The 16,819-nt window shown below is 44.2% G+C and overlaps 1 protein-coding gene across 1 annotated transcript in view; it reads left to right on the top strand.

Moving 5' to 3' along the window:
* Window positions 1-16,819, top strand: part of Cacna2d3 (calcium voltage-gated channel auxiliary subunit alpha2delta 3) — an 827,632-nt gene that overhangs the window by 719,160 nt on the left and 91,653 nt on the right. The gene's annotated exons all lie outside the window — the stretch shown is intronic.

The following is a 16,819-nucleotide window of genomic DNA, read 5'->3' as shown; positions in this document are numbered from 1 at the left end:
AGCCTGATGCCTGTGCTGCCTGTGGGGCTTGGTTGATGGGGGGGGGGGTACACGCTTGCATACCCAAGCACATGTGCACACTCTCTCTCCCCCGCCTCTCTCTCTCTCTCTCTCTCTCTCTCTCTCTCTCTCTCGTAAATGTAATTAAAATGGGGCTTCTTTGACACAGCCCACTTCTTCAAGGAGGAAGCTAACTCTTGGGAGTAGCCACTGGGAATTTCAGTGGCAGAAGAGGCTGAGCTAGAGGCACCGTTTGGGGCCACATTCTCTATGTACTGTCAAGATTAGAGAAAACACAGACTCGCCAGCCTCTTGTCTCGCCAACTATGCCCTTCCAGCACTTTTCCTGTGTGTAAGATGTCTGCTAAGGTAAAGATGGGATTCAGATAAGCATGATTAAGGGTAATTAGTGAGCTCGTGTGGTTCACCAGTAAGCACAGGCAGATGCTGGTGGACAGGGCACTAATGAAAGACAAAGAGCTCAAGACACATAGCTGCTTAGGAAGCCCAGGCCAGGCCACACACTGACACGGTCTCTCACGTAGATCTTTGGATTGGCTACTTTTGTCCCTGCCCCAAGAATATATTAAATTGGAATCCAATCTATTCATGTTTGATTGCTTACTCGTGTTCCACATAAAAATGAAGGCTTTATGTAGTTTTGTTGTGGATTTTCATTGGCTTTTGTACTTTTATGATGATAATAGACTTCTGTGTTAGATTATGTTTCATATATTTTCAGCTATATCTCAGTGTGTACATGTTGCCATGCAGTAGTGAATCATGCCTTGTGTTTTCCCCCTGAAATTTCCTCCCCATTAACCCTTTCAAACACATTGTTGAAAATGTCCCAGGAAAGACAGTGGCTTTGAGAAAGATTTACATTCAAACCTACTAATTATGTATCTTGAAAGTGAGGAGGCCTTGTTATCTCAGCTTATCTGCCCGACATTTAATTTCATAATAATGTCCCTAGGCAGGCACAGTAGCAGACACATATAACACTAACACTTGGGAGGCTGAGACAGGAGCATCAAGAGCCCCATAGTGAGTATAGTGAGACCTTGTTTCAAACAAACAAACAAACAAACAAACAAACAACAACAGCAAAGCAAAACCAAGCCTGGAAAGATGTCTCAGCAGTTAAGAGCCCTTACTATTCCCTCAGATGACCCAGACCCAGACCAGTTCTCAGCACCCATATCAGGCAGCTCACAACTGTCTGTAACTCCAGCTCCTGGGCATCTATCACCCTCTCTGGACATTTTCAGGTATCTACATGCACATGGTACACATAGACTTATGTAGCTACACTTAGATATGCACAAATAAAAATAAACTAGGATGGAGAGGTAACTCAATGGGTAAGAATGATGAATGCTCTTCCTGAGGTCCTGAGTTCAATTCCCAGCAACCACATGGTGGCTCACAACCATCTGTAACGGGATCTGGCGCTCTCTTCTGACATGCAGGTGTACAGGCTGATGAAGCACTCATACATGAAAATAAATAAATATTTTAAGGAGCTGGAGAGATGGTTCTGTAGTTAGGAGCACTGACTGCTCTTGCAGAGGTCCTATGTTCAATTCCCAGCAACCACATGGTGGCTCACAACCTCTGTCATGGGATCTGATGCCCTCTTCTGGTGTGTCTGAAGAGAGTTCAGTATACTCACACACATAAAATAAAAACATAAAAATCTAAAAAAAAAAAAAAAGTGAATAAATAAATAAAACTAACAAAATAAAATAAAAATTAAAAATTCAATCTAAAAATAAAAAACTTCAAAGAACAATCAGTTAAAACCATAAACTTTACATAAAGCATCTAAGCTCAAGTGTTGCTTCTAACCTATACTGGTGGCGGGAGCTTGAGCGAGTTATTTGACCTCTCTAGTCTCCAATGTCAGCATCTAAACCTAGCCACAGATTTGTGAGGATAGTTAAGTGTGGTTTTTAAAATGTGGTTCAAATCTTTGTAAAACATGTTTGCATGTAGCAATATAAATTATCTAGTGTCACCTCTACTGTGTCTGTGTGATATGAACCAAGTAGACTGTTGGCTCCCTCTACTTCAGGATTATGGTTAGGGCTAAGGCAATTTCCCATCACAGGGCAATTTGTCCACGAGTGGAGTTTACTGTCTTTGGGAGATTATAGAGCAGACATATAGGTGTGTTTGCCTGGAATGCCTTGCAATCTCTGCCTGTCCACACACTATACAGCTCTGCTGCTCATCGGAGTAGTTCCTGTAAGGCAGGCTGTCGGTAGGGGCATGCGTGCACAACCTCCTAGTGGGCTGTTTGCTGACAAAAGTGAAGCCTGTCTCTGCCTGGGGTCCTACAGCACAGCTTCCCATTCCGCTGCACTTGCAGTGACCCATGTCCTTTTCATCCGATTCAGGAATCCCACATTGGGCAATCTATTGTGTGCTTGAGGTTTTTCTGCAGACCCCCACCCAGCCATTCTCTGTCCTGCTCAGTCCTCATTCCCTAGGAGGCCTTTTTATCCAATCCCCGCATAATTAGAAAGAGCGTGTAGTCATCTCCCTGGGGCTGTTTAGCTTTCATCGTGCGGCAGGCATGACTATCAAGAGTCTGGAGGTTGATAGGAGTGGAAACATTTGTGTTCAACAAGCCGGCTCCTTCATGTGTTGTCAACATTGCATTTGTGATTCTAATGAGGCCAAGGAGAAAATCATCTTGAGTCTGTGTTCCCCCGACAGACAGCTTATGTTAGCTCATGTTTGTAAGTTTCTATCAGTTGCTTCTATCATGAGGGTGTTTGAAATACAACTCTTGTGGAGAGAAAGAGAGAGAGAGAGAGAGAGAGAGAGAGAGAGAGAGAGAGAGAGAGAGAGAGAGAATAACAGAATAGCTGTATAGACATGATCCACTGAGCCGACCTAAGAAAGAAGTAGGTGATTATTTAGAAACTGGGGTTGTCCTACTTAGAGATGCTTCAAATTGCTTGGGACAGTAAGAAGATCATTAGATGAAAGTAAGCGGGACTCTTACCCTGGATCTTCTGTATCCTGGATCTTCTGTTATATATGACTTATTTATTAGAAGAGTACCTCTGCTAAACTTTGTATTTGGAGACTGCAGTCGTCAAAACATACAACAGCAAAAATCAATAAAGGGAGTCCAGATGGACTCCTCCATCCTACAGATGCATGAGAAATACAACCTGGAGTCCACAGCCACATCACCCTGAACATACCCAATCTCATCTGCTCTCAGAAGCTAAGCTGGGTCAGGCCTGGTTAGTACTTGGATGGAGGAAGTACTGGAGAATAATTCTCAGAAGAGGAGATACTTAGCACTCACTCTGAGAATGTCATCAGGGAACTTGGGAGGCTAGGCAGGCATTCCTATAGGTTCTAACCAGACTAAATTCACCCGAAGGAGGGTTAGGAACGAGAGTCCCTGAGGATACAGACATGGTATGTGTTGGGCTGAGAAGTCAGAGAGAAGAATCAGTAACCCCAGGGTCGTCAGGAAATCACTGTGCTTATCATGGTGTGGTAAGAAACATACTTGATTCTTAGAAAAAAGTTCTTTCTCTCTTGTGCACACTTTGCAGGAATGCTGCTGTCTGCCATTTGTGTTGGGATTAGGGCCCTGCAGGCCACTTGGGCAAGGTTGATGCATCTTGCTGTCCTCTGAATAAACTGTGAAGGAGGGAGGGAAGATAGTGGCTCTGAGGGCACAGCGGGTATCATGTCTCATGTTTTCCATACAGCTGTAACAGAAAGGCTTCCCTGCTTAGTCCAGGTGCCCTGGAGTCCAGTGTGGCAGAACAGACTCTTCTGGGCCATTCAACTTCTCTGCAGGAGCAGAGCTTACCCACCTGTGAACATGGTGGCATGGACACAAAACCCGGCAAGCAAACATTAATGCCAACAACCACAGATATACAGGTTCCTCAAGGCATCAGTCAGTATAGCCCCAGGGGTCCATACGTGGCCCAGACAGAGGAAGGCAGCATCACTCAGCCCCTGGTACCCTGCTAAGACCCAGCACTATCATTGAATTCTATCTTTAGCATTTGCAAAGAAGACTGACCTTGATGTCTTTAAAGTCTGTAATAAAAAGCCAAGTGTCAGGTAGCTGAAGCCTAAGATTGGCTGACTGAAGTTAACTGTGCCCCACTCTGACTTCTGAGGCCTGATATAAACATTTTCTGCTTGCATATACATATGTATATGTGTATATGTATATATGTGCATATGAGCATATGTGTATTTGTGTGTATGTGTATGTGTGTATATGTGTATACATACACATATATACATATACTACATCTACACATATATACATATACTACATATACTACATATACACATATATACATATACTACATATACTACATATACACATATATACATATACTACATATACACATAAGCACATACACACATATACACATATACATTGCAACAATGGAAATAAGCCCATTTTTCCCTTTAAAAATGGTCTTCAAGGGAAAGACACAGTTACAGTTTGTGGTCACATTGCCAAAGAAGTGAAGCCATGCTTCATGTGTTTGTGCAGGAAACCAAAGGGTTGCCTCAGAAACATGATTCCAGGAAAGCCCTGGAATAGCCTCACCAATTTGTGCTTTTATTGGACAAGTGGGCCATCCCTGAGATTGCCATGGTGGGCTATGGGCATCAGGACTACTTTGAGTGTCCTGGGGACCATCTCCCTGAATGCTACCCAGCACACCAGCTCTGTCAGGCTAAGACATGAAGGGACCTTAGCAGAAAGTGATATGAAAGGACAAGAGTGTCAGAAAAGGAACTGGCGCCACACCATGAAGATGCTAGGAAGTCAGGCTCTACTTGTGGCGATGGGCACACATCAATCTGCATGCCTTGTCAAGAGGAGGGCCTAGGAAGCCTTGGCTCTTTTCCTATAGCGATGAGATAGATAGTAATCACTTTCAGGTATCACCGAAGAGTGTCATGATGACCTCCATATTGAGAAGCCCATGTCAGAGGCCACTATTAGGTTTTATGAGACTTGCAAATTAGGGTCTCACTGAGTCCTTTCCAGCAAAGTGAGTTTGTAGGCGGAAAGTCAACTGCTGTCTTCCTGGCTTCACAGCCTTCTCACTAGCGTTCTCTTATCTCATTTTATTCCTCCTGTCCCTTCCCTTTGTGCTTAGACAAAAGCAAAAGAAAGGCACTAACAGAGCTCTGATCCAAGGGAAGCAGACTTGGTGGAGATGCTCAGCTTATACTGGAAGCAGACCAACATTACTAGCTTCCAGTGACCATTGCTTGTGATACCACAGCCAGAGAGCCATGAGAAGGGTTGTCTTCTGTTGCCTATAACATTGGGGACAGCTTTCCAAAACCGGAGGTGACCAAAGAGGACAGAGATTCAGGGCATTATCACCGATGTGGCCATCCCCTTGTGGTATTATTAATCGCATCTTGGATGAGTGGGTTATGGCAGCTCCCCTGTTCTGAAGCTGCCCTGCAGGTTCATGTGACCTCTTTCCAGTCCTGGACAAAAAGGAAAGAATTCCCTTTGATCTGCCCACAGTAGCAAGAAAGGCACGGCATTACAGGCTTCCTGCCCCTTAGCCCAGCTGATTGTTTGGACAACTCTAAGGAAAAGGCCCCTATCCATCTTGAGTATCCAGACTCCTCTGGAGAGTATAACCTAGAAATGACGAGAAGCAAAAACCATGCCCCTCCCATGGAGGAATTTGAGGTCTTCCTGCACAGACACAGATGCCAGGACTCAGATCTGAGCAGATGAGTATCTCAGAGACAGAGAGGCTGAAGTTCACCATAAAGCTGTCCCACTGGGAAACAGACATCTGTGGGCATGAAGAAGCCACTTTCATCCTGGAGATTTCCAGGCTCCATTTACTCTGCACCCCAGTAGAAGACATTTACCTAGAAATGGATGAACGAACCTGCACATGTGCATTTTAAAGAGCAAGTGGTAGCCTTGGGAGACCATAGCTGTTTTTTTTTTTTTTTTTTTTTTTTTTTTTTTTTTTTTTACATATTCTTCAGAAAAAGAAGATTTAACCCAGTCTGAGTGGAGCAGGGAATGTCTCTTAAAGTCATATTTGGCTTCCCTATAGTATAATATACTTTGATGTGTTAAAATACAGCTCAGCTCAGCTCACTCAAATCATTGCCTTGGTCCCTAATGCTATAAAATTAAACTATTCCTCACTGACATTTTACTAAGCACCAAGGCATTTCATGATGTAGACATCTCACAGACCTTGGGCCATGTGTTTTATGCAACATGAGAGTGAACTCTGACATACATCAGTGAATAAACCCTTCCTCCAATCTTTATATAACATTTGTAAAAACTTGTCTTTACATTGCTCCCAAGCTTACTGCTGTTGGAAATAAATATCACCAACTGTATAAGTACAGTGATCCCCAAAAGCAAACATTGCTTTATCAGACCTGTGAGACGGCTCAGTGGGCAAGAACTCTGCTACACAATCATGAGGATCCAAGTTCAGAACCCTAGCATGCATAAGCCCATAATGCTAGCAGTGCTGCAGACGGGGCATGTTGTATATGGTGGGAGGGAGGGAGAGGGAGAGGGAGAGGGAGAGGGAGAGGGGGGGGGAGAGAGAGAGAGAGAGAGAGAGAGAGAGAGAGAGAGAGAGAGAGATAGAGAGAATATGAATGAGAATCTGCACCCTGCTGGCCAGCTAGTCTATCTGAAAAGCATTCAGTCTCAAGGGAGTAAGGCTAATACACACACACACACACACACACACACACGCACACGCACACGCACACGCACACGCACATGCACACACACGCGCGCGCACACACACACATACACACATACATATATCCTACAAAAAATGAAAAAAAATAATTGGTTTATGAAAATGTTGCTTTCCTGTTACCGTTACATTTCCCCTAGCATAGTACAATATTGATGATGTTTGTTAGGGGAGTCCTTTTCCATTCTGAAACACCCTTCCCCCCAGGCACAAAAGGCTCTCATTTATCCACAATGAGTTCACCTCTCTAACAGGAGCCAAGGGGATCTTGTGCGTTTGCATCTTGAAAACTAAATGCACATAGCTAGAAATGCCGACCCTCTTAACAAGACTAACTTTGTCATCTAATAAGGGAGATTATTCCATAGATTTAAAACCAGTTAACACATTTAAAACTTGATAAGACAAGGCAATCCTGGTATGTTTCCTGTTCGCCAGTGATTAAAGCAACTCGAAGGCTGGGCTAGGGGAGCTTTTCCATGCTGCAGCGCGATGCCGCGAATGTTTCTTCTGGTAATGCAATTAGGAAATATTGGCCCCAGTTAATGTAACTTAAACAAAACATGTTGTCCTCCTCAAACTTGTTCAAGTTGTTAAACAGGCAAAGCCTTGTCCAAAAAAGTTAAAAAACAGGGGCATATAGTGTTTCCATGGAAACTCTGTTAAAATACTGATTTGTGGATATGATCATAATCAGGCCCATAATCTAATATGACTGAATTAAATGAAAAAGAATCTCAGTTATGAAGTAAGCCCCCTGTGTAAGAGCATTCTTACACATGCAGAAACATATGGATCCTGATAGACACTCTGTGCAGACTCCTTGGTGCAGGAGAGAGCACCGAGACTCCAGGGCTGGATGTTGTCTCTTCTCCCCCATCCCGTTCATTAGTCCTCATTTTTATAGAGCTGGGATTATGCGGAGGAGCAGTAAATAAAGTTTTGATGACATTTGGGTTTTTCAATATCTACCATTGCTCCCCACACAATACCACATATTGTTCTCATTGCCTTTTGTGACAAGAGTAGATAACCCATAATATTTAATGGCTTGTGGGACAGCACAAGGTCAAGTTTTATGAAGGTAATAACTTCTTCCTGCTAATGGAATCTTGGTAGGACTCTATGAGGCATCAGATGCTTGCCTTTGACCTCTAGAGGAATGGGTGCTAGGCCAAGGGCTTGGGTTGAGACACAGTCTTCAAGGTCATACACTTGACCTCTCCCTACCCTAAAGGTCCGCAACTCAGTTTGCACCTGTCAAAGTGTCAGGGTGTAGTGAGAATGGAAGTTGCTCACTTGTGAGGCAAACCTCAGCATGGTGAAACGGCACAGATAACCATCCCTCAGACCACTCACTGGGTTGGTTTGGAAATTGCCCCACCCAGCTATAATCACAGGTAATATAATGGGATTGATTTCTTTGGCAAACAATATATCTCTGGTCAAGTACAAACTTCAGATCAAGGGGCCATTCCCCAGAGCAAGACAATTGTTTATACCTTAGTCCTCACTTTCCAGAATATGTATTGAAAGACTTCACACTGGCTAAGAAGCATCTTCTGGACAGATAAAGTTAGAGAACCCTCAAAGATGTAGACCATGGCACAGGGGCCGTTATCCAGTGTCCCCATGGATTCTTTCATTAGCCCTCTGCTGAGCTGCATCTCTTAGGGCAAAGATGCCAAGAGCAAAGAAGGAAGCAGCCTTGCATCCCGGTGGCCCTGGGAGCTTGCATCTCCTCATTGTTTTCACCTCTGGATGCTTCCCTTTCTGACTGACTTCCTCTCATTGCCAAGGACATGGATTTGCTTGAAGTTAAATAAAAGTAAAGCAGCTTACAGAGAAAGTGCATAGGCCCTGACCCACCCCTTCTGCTTCATGATCTCACTTCCTAAAGGCAACTGCTTCCGGCTCTCTCAGCAACTCTGGTTCTCCTTGGTCAGTGGACAGCACTACTCTTTAGTTAATATCAGATGCTGGTTATTATTTCCATTGGCTCACAGTGGGTTAAGGTTCTTTCACAGTGCTCCGTGCAATCTCACGAGTGCCTGGGCACAGTTAGCTTACTTCTTCCTTTTCATGCATCAGACAATCTTTGTAGAATAGAGTAGTCTTGTGTACATTCCCTCTGTGAAATAAGCGCTAGTGTATATCTCCTTTTATATTGAAAAACCCTCTTGTCTTTGAATTTGCTTAGCTTTTCTTTCTCCTATCAGTAACTCCCCTCACCTTGTATTCTGTCAGCTACCTCAAAAGCCTATTTTTGCTTTTTGTTGTTTTTGTTGTTGTTGAAATGGAGGGTCTCTGTATAAATCTGGATAGCCTAGAACTCTCTATGTAGATCAGGCTTTAAGGACTGAGGAAAACAGCTTCCCATCGTAGAAAACTCTGAGAACATTTATGAGTGCAATGAATCACGAAGGGAGGCTTGGGTTAGGACAAAGGGGATATGATACTGGAAATGAGTGACAGGGTCTCAGGAGGCCAGCAGCTCAGCAGGCCTAGAAACCCAGAAGGATGACAGAGGGCATAATGGGGAAGTGGTCCTCACAGTGTGGAGGACCCTCACAGTGTGGAGGACCCTCACAGTGTGGAGGATGAGGTGGGTGGACATCCCAAGGGGGCAGAAAATAGTGACAGAGCTGGGAATGAAGGCACAAAGTTACAATTAGTGTTTGAGAAACAGAAGCAGAAGAATTGCCTTAAGTTTAGGGACAGCCTGGTCTACATAGAGAGTTCTAGGCCATCCTTATCTGTACTTCTTGAGCTTACTTGAAGGACATTAACCAAGAATATGAACTCCCCCCCCCACCCAGCATGGGGAAGGAGGCTGGGAATTTTCATCTGTCAGGATGCCAGAATTTGCTCTCTAGTCCATCCCGGTACTTCTGCTTCTTCTGGACATGGACACTTTCCAGGACTTCTGTACTGGCATTTGTGGTGTATAAAACAAGACCATCAAGATACTCTATGTCTATTTCTATCAGTCTAGAATTCTTAGTATATCTGGTTTTTAAAGCATCATTCTGGTAAGCTCTGGCCATGAAAGTGTCCAGTGGGCCCATTGTCCCTCTCTCTAAATGACTTCTCTCCCCAAATGAAGTTCAACTGTGCCTCTCTCTTTCTCCCTTGTGATGAACTTTTGCACATGTAGCACTGGAGACCAGAGTCTCTTAGGAGGCCTGGAGTCTAACCAGTCTCTCCCATTAGAACTCTAAGGAAGCCATTTCCCATCTCTGCCCTTTAGAGTCAGGATTCAGCACACTCCCAGTGTATAACCACCTGAAGTTGTAGCAGTGATGAGCTTCCCTACTGATCCTCTGGAGTCCACAGCCCCGCCCCTTTTCTCCTAGTTGCAGGGATGCTGGGGCTGTGAGGTTGTACGGATCACACAGGAACATAAGAGAGTTCGCAGCACATGACTTTACCTGGAAACCAGTAGGAAACAAGGCAAAGTTGGGAAGAACCTCAGTACCCTGACACTGGCAGGGACATCCACTAGAATGGGAGAACCTGGCTCCCTTCCCACCCATCCTCCTCCTCACAGTACTTTCCACCACACCCACCTAGTCCTTTCCCAACACCAAGAAAACATGTCCCAGTTTCATTCTAAGTTCTCTTGCTTTGAAGATGAAGAAAAGATCTAAGATAAAACACTCCATGCTGAAGTGCCTATATGGAAAGCCTCGGGTTCTGTAACTGTCCTTCTAAGGGGCATGACCCCATGTGGATACCTCCTTTGCATGTCAAGGCTCATCCTTCAGTTTCAGGCTTCAGATTAAAAGCCATTGCCCCGTGATCCTCAGGAGTTTGCAAAGATTCCCTTTTCATGGTCACGGATTATATAGTGCATTCACGTCTTTCTAGCCACTGTGAATCCTAACAGGATGTAAGCCCCTAGGAGCATGTAAGCTCACACCCTTCATGGGTTCCCCAGCTCAGAAAATCCTCATTTGCAAGGGAATAAGAGAGGAAGGGGAACAAAGGGTAGGGATGATAGGGAACTATAGTGAGCATATGGGACCTTTTAGTAATAAGTCTCTGGCTGGTTTGAAAACAACTGAGGTAGTAACATGTCAAAGGAGGCTTATCTACATTGATGCCACATGATGGGGAGGGCAGGGAGCTCATGCTTTGCACACATTGCAAAAGCACCCTGGTTTGCTCTCCTTCCCACAGGATGAAGAACATCTCTTCCTTCCATAAACACTTGAAAGACAGGAAGACATAAAAAGTGAGAAGCTCAGAGTTGGAAGTAGTGGTTGTTTACTCTTTGGTCCTGGGCTCAGAGTACTCTTGGGGCAGAGCTGCAGTACTAGACAGAAATCTTTATCTGAAGTTCCAAGACTTTGTAGACCAAAAAAACAGGATAAGCATCCTGAAAAATGATCTGCTTGTGACCAGAAATCATTTCAGATGGCTAGTTACCTGGACAGCCTTAGGCGGGGAGAGCTATGCCTTGCCTGATGTGAGCTGTAACAATTTAAGGAAGATTGAAGTAGCCTGTTATTGGAGCAGCTGGTGAGAGACAGTGGGGTGAGCCAATAAGACATAGTTTTTAGAGGCCTTCGTGGATCTGGGAACATGGCGCTGGGTTTGGGAAAGGATATTACTGACTCTGGCAGACTGAAGGGTCCTCATTATTCTTTGCTGGAACCCCTCAAGGAAAGTGATCTTGTATTCTGAGAAAATGCTATAATACCAAAGATAACCATTTCTGGGCTTTTACTGTGTGCCAGACACTCTGCTTGATCTAGCTTTATCATCTTAGCTTTAAAATTGAGCCGAGGGATATTAAATAACTTGCCCAAATTCCTTCCGTGGCCGGTAAGTGGAAACCCTGGACTCTGATCCTGAGCCCACAATAGTTCTGTGCTGCCTCTTGGCTTTTTCAGTAGACTATGAAACAGGAAGGGGTGGGTTCATCTTTCAAGTGCTAATGCAACCCTAAGAGAAAGCAAGAAGTGCCAGGCTGGGAGGAAGACAGTCCAGGATGTAGGAAGATGGTCCAGGATGTGGCTGGGATAATGTTGGGAGAGGGAGCATCTAACATGATGTCTATAGGATAGCAACTGAGACCTTCCACATTCTGAGTATGGGGGGGTCCCCCCACGATGGCCTGGCACTGGAATCAACTGAAGTACAGTGTAGAGATAGCTGAGTCTTGGCAGTATATGAGAGACTCTTTGGTGTGGTGTTACTCTAAGAAAGCAGGAGGTCCAGACATTGTCACTCAGACCGTGGCCCTTCCAACGGGAGCTCAGTTCTGTGTTCAGTTCTGTTCTTTGAACAGAGAGTGAAGAGCTTTCCCAAACACTGAATGACAAAGGGAGGGAGGTTTGGAAGAATCTGTATAGGTAGTTCTTAAGAACATAACTGGGAGTACCTTTAAACCTTTAGATCATGCATCTGCCTACACTGTCCCTAGAGGAACACAGGCTCAATATCTTTGATGCTTCCTAATGGTAGCACTAATCTCTCATTGGCAAGCTCTAATTGGGAGCTATACATGGGATGGTTCTGGGAAAGGAAAGCCTGGCCTCTCTTCTTCGATGTAAGGCAGACCACCTATGGAGAAAGCAGGCAAGTCCAGTTAAATACCGCCCACTATTCCAGACCTTCCTATAACCCCAAGTTATGAAAGCATTTATCCTTGTTCCTCCACTACACAGAGTGCCCTTGGCTTTCTTGCCTAGGGAAAGAAATAGAGATCATTGTATTTGGAAAAGCTTAGGTGTGTGGTCAATTGGGGATGATTCGTGAAAGCAGTTGAGCCTAGTGGTCCCTTTGTGCGCCACCTCATTCTCTGCCCTTTGATTAAGTAGGTTTCTGACTCATCATTGTGAAGATTAGCAGCCAGCCCTTCTTGGGAATATACCTTTGCCTCTGGTTTTTAAAAGATGCTTCTTTTTCTTTCATGAATATGGGTGTTTTATCTGCATGTTGATCTGGATACCAGGTGAGTGCCTGGTTCTCCTGGAGGCTAGTAGTAAGATTTAGGGATCTGGGAATTAAAGTGACAGGCAGTTGGTGAGCCATCATGTGGGTACTGGGAATTAAACCTGGGTCCTCTGGAAAAGCATCAAGTACCCTTAACTCTTGGGCCATCTCTTCAGTTTGCCATCTTCACTGAATAGCTTCACATAAAGAAGTCACCAATGTGTATCATGATGGTGAATGCAAAGGTGCCATATTCCTGAAAAGGCTGTGCCATCTCCAGCCATACCACCCTGAACGAGCCCAATCTCCTCTAAAAAGATTGTGCTCTGTGAATCACCATGTGCTCAGCCGAGTCGGTTCATTGATGGTACCATGGCCTTCTGGTGCTCTCCAATGGGAGGCTGCCCAGAAAGGTGCTCTGGTTTTCATGGGTGTTACTTGCCATGAAGTAAGAAAGGCAGCATGCATGTCACCAACCTGCTGCCCATCCCACACTTGCTATCCATCAGCTATCACATTTCCCCTGCTCCTGTGAGGACAAGTCACTGACCTAGACTCCAGTTGGATATGTCAGAATGCTATCCACTGCCAACAACAGAAACCAAATTCAAATGAGCTTAAACTGTTATCTGTAAGTCAAAATGAACTCATTATTTGATCATCTGAAGTAGTCAGACACTGTTTCACATTACTAAAAGAAAAACAAAAGAAACAAAGTTTTATTTGGTTTCAGGATCTAGGACACAGCAGAAGTCACCAAGGCTCTCAGGTTCTAGTTTTACATTTATTTGTGTCACCCATGTTCTCAGTAGTCCCTTTTCTTCTAGTAGCCCCCTTGAACCAGCTCACCACAATCAATCGAAAGAAGACTTTTTTTTTAATCCCCCAAAGTTTCAACTGAGAGGCTTAGAGCTAGTTCCCAGAGAACTATCCAGGGAATAGGAAGAATTCATCTCCTAAAGGAAAGCGTGGGGTATCAGTAAGAAGTATGGGGCTCTACCCTTCAAAGAGAGGACTCCATGTTCCCAGATAACAGCAGGCTATATGCTCTCCCAGTCCAGCTAGAGTTGGAGCTATCTCTAAAGACTCTCGGGCAAGCTGTTGACCTTTGCATACCTCTCGCTGCTGACTTATGAAATAAATAGGCTGAAGTAAATGGTACATTCCAGCGTTTAGCCTTGACTCATCTATGTTGCAGCTACATAGGCTGCCCTAGAGTTAGCATCCATTGTCACCATCCTCAATATGTAAACTGGCCATCTCAGACCTGATTGTGCCACACACTTACTAACAGCTATCCTACAAACCTCCCCACATTGTTTATCCGAGACCTCAGAAAATTCCAGAACTGGTTTCGGAGGACCACACTCCGAAGAAGTGAATATGATCCACACCACAGATGCCTCGGCCGTGTTGAAAGCTTCCTGCAAGGAAGATTCCATTTGCTTGGTTGAGACGGGCCCCCACCAAGCTCCTTTGGCGTGTCTACTCTGGGTAGAAGTAATTATTTTTATGAGGCATTATTCATGTCTAGTCTACCCGAGGGCCACCCCAAATTGCATTTCTCTAGCTATTAAAGGCTTTAACAGGCACGCAGAACCTCTAGCAGCCTCCTCTAGGGGAAAAGAGCAGAATTCTGCTTGAAGTCCACCACCTTCAAGGGCAATTTGCTGCCCATTTCAGGACTAGGCTGAGAGGTTGGCACCTGAAAAAAGGGGCAAAATCTTTTTCTTTCAAGTGAAGCCGGAAAGTGGGAGTCAGGAGAGAAAGTGGGGAGTCGAGAGTGTTTCTCCACCACGGCTGGAGTCACTTTCTTGTCTTGTGAGCTGGCAGACTTCAACATGCTGAAGCAATGTTTGTCAGAATTCTCTAATTCTGAATATGGCCCTGGCCCAAATGAATGTAGATGTTGTTTTAGCGCTAGGAGAGATTTATTTTAATGTACAGATGTAGCCACTACAAAGGCCCCTTTTAATCTACTGGAGACTGTTCCTTGTTTCCCCCTCTGCTCTCAGCTGCCCTCTTTATTTCAGGGACCTGGTGGAGGCCATGAAACTGCAAGGCATCCTCCTCACCCTGTCCCACTTCATCTCCTAAGCTGATGATGACCTGCTGACAAAAAGAATTAAGATGTTTTGTGAAAGAAACAGTTAGGAAGGTTCCGTACCCTTCTCCAGCCTGCCAGTGATTTCAGAGATAAGGCTGTCTGACAGGGTCAAATGTGCCTGCACCAGGGATGAACTCTTCAGCTTTTTATAGTGAGGTTGCTATCAAGAAAGGGGTTCCCGTATTATCTTGGGGTTCTTTATTCACCAAAGGTCCTCTCCTTTTCTGCTTAGCCCTGAGATGAGACAGTCATCTGCTCGGCTGTGCCTCAGATATCAACATCTTATAACTTAATCAGAACCAAGAGAAATGAAAAAGGAACAGAAAACAAACATGCCTGCATATGAGGCTTACCAAAGCCAGGTTTATGCTGCAGGCCAGGACCAGTAAAGCAACAGATGAGAGCCAAGGGCAGAAAAGAAGGGATGTGCATAGAGTGTAGTGGTAAAGCAGCTGCTGAGCTGAGGCAGTTCTTTATCCTATCCTGTTCAAGAGCCCCTCTCTTTTAACAATATGGACTATCTTGGCTGTATTACAAAATGAAGTTAATATAAAACATAACACATTTTCTAATATGCCACCAAAAATAATGTACAAAATTCCCTAACTATAATATCTTTGTAAGAAACACAAAGAAGATAACTTACAATTGATGCCTTAATACGTAAAAATCTCAGGAATTATTGGAGGAGAAGGCAGAATTGCGTAGCTAGAAGATACACCTCCACTTTGATGCAGAAGCCATCTAACACAATGACTGCTCTGTGTACATTACACCCCTGATAGCCAGTCTATAGATAAAGAAAAAATAGACCCATTTCTTATTCACAGAATCACAGCTAAATGTGTAGAGATGCTTTGTTTCTACATGTGAATCAGAGTTGGATTCAAGGCTCAGATTTGGATCCAGTTTCCAAATGCATTGGCCTCAAGCAGAGTACTCAAAGCTATGAGACACATGGAATCATTTATTATGAGGGAATGACCCATAGATTTTGGGAAATCTAGACAGCACTGACAATTAGAACATCACCATAGAGTTCGTAATGCAAACCCCATTGTGAACCAAAGAAATAGAAGATAATGAGTATGCAGCTTCGGAGTAAGGTTCATGGCTCAATCCCTAGTTCCACCAAGCCCTTGGAACTTCATGGTTCTGACTAAGTTACTCAGTGATCTTCTACTTTTCCTCTATGTGTGTGTGTGTGTCACGCATGCACATGTGCACACATTGGGGGGTCAAATATAAAGGTTAGAGGATGTGATATCAAAAGCTTTCTTCCATTACTCTTCTTGCTTTTTGTTTTGAGACAAAAATCTTTCATTCAACTTAAAGCTTTCTCATTGGCTTGGCTTGCTGGCCAATGAGCCCTAGATTCTTCGGTTTCCACTGTGCAGAAGTATGGTTACAGACATGACATCATGACTATTGTATGCAGCTGGGGACCTGAACTCAGGTCTTCATGTGTTACCAACAAATCCATTTCCTACCTTTTCATTAAAATCAAGAAACTCTTTTCTTTCTTGCTGAACAGTTAAATGGGATGATTCAAATTGGTCCTGATTTGCCCATGGGGAGTTGGTGAGTGCTGTTATGTCTTAGGACCAGTGCTTTCTTATCTCTTACATCTGTGTGTCCAGGACCACTTCTCCCAAAGATACATGCTCTCTTGGATGCCAAGGCACTGTCACTGTACTTTAAGTGAACCTCTGATCCCGGTTTTCTGAGAGCTTGATTGTCCTTAGAATAGCCCTGTGTGCTCTTCTTTCTCCAGAGCTTGGGGGCTTTGAAAGACACCAGAATCATCTCAATAGTTAATCTGGAGACAGATTAGGTTACACAGGTTAGAAAAAAAAGAACAAATCTTTAGAAGTATTTGCAAGACAAACTTGTATCCTGACCTACAAATCCTGACTTATAGCCTGGTACCTACAAAGCAGAGGTCTTTTCTCCAGGCCTCAGCTCATTGAATATTCTTTGTAAGTGA

The sequence above is a fragment of the Apodemus sylvaticus genome, chromosome 8 (assembly GCF_947179515.1).
Source record: "Apodemus sylvaticus chromosome 8, mApoSyl1.1, whole genome shotgun sequence".
NCBI lineage: Eukaryota > Metazoa > Chordata > Mammalia > Rodentia > Muridae > Apodemus > Apodemus sylvaticus.
This window is presented reverse-complemented; position numbering and strand designations above follow the sequence as displayed.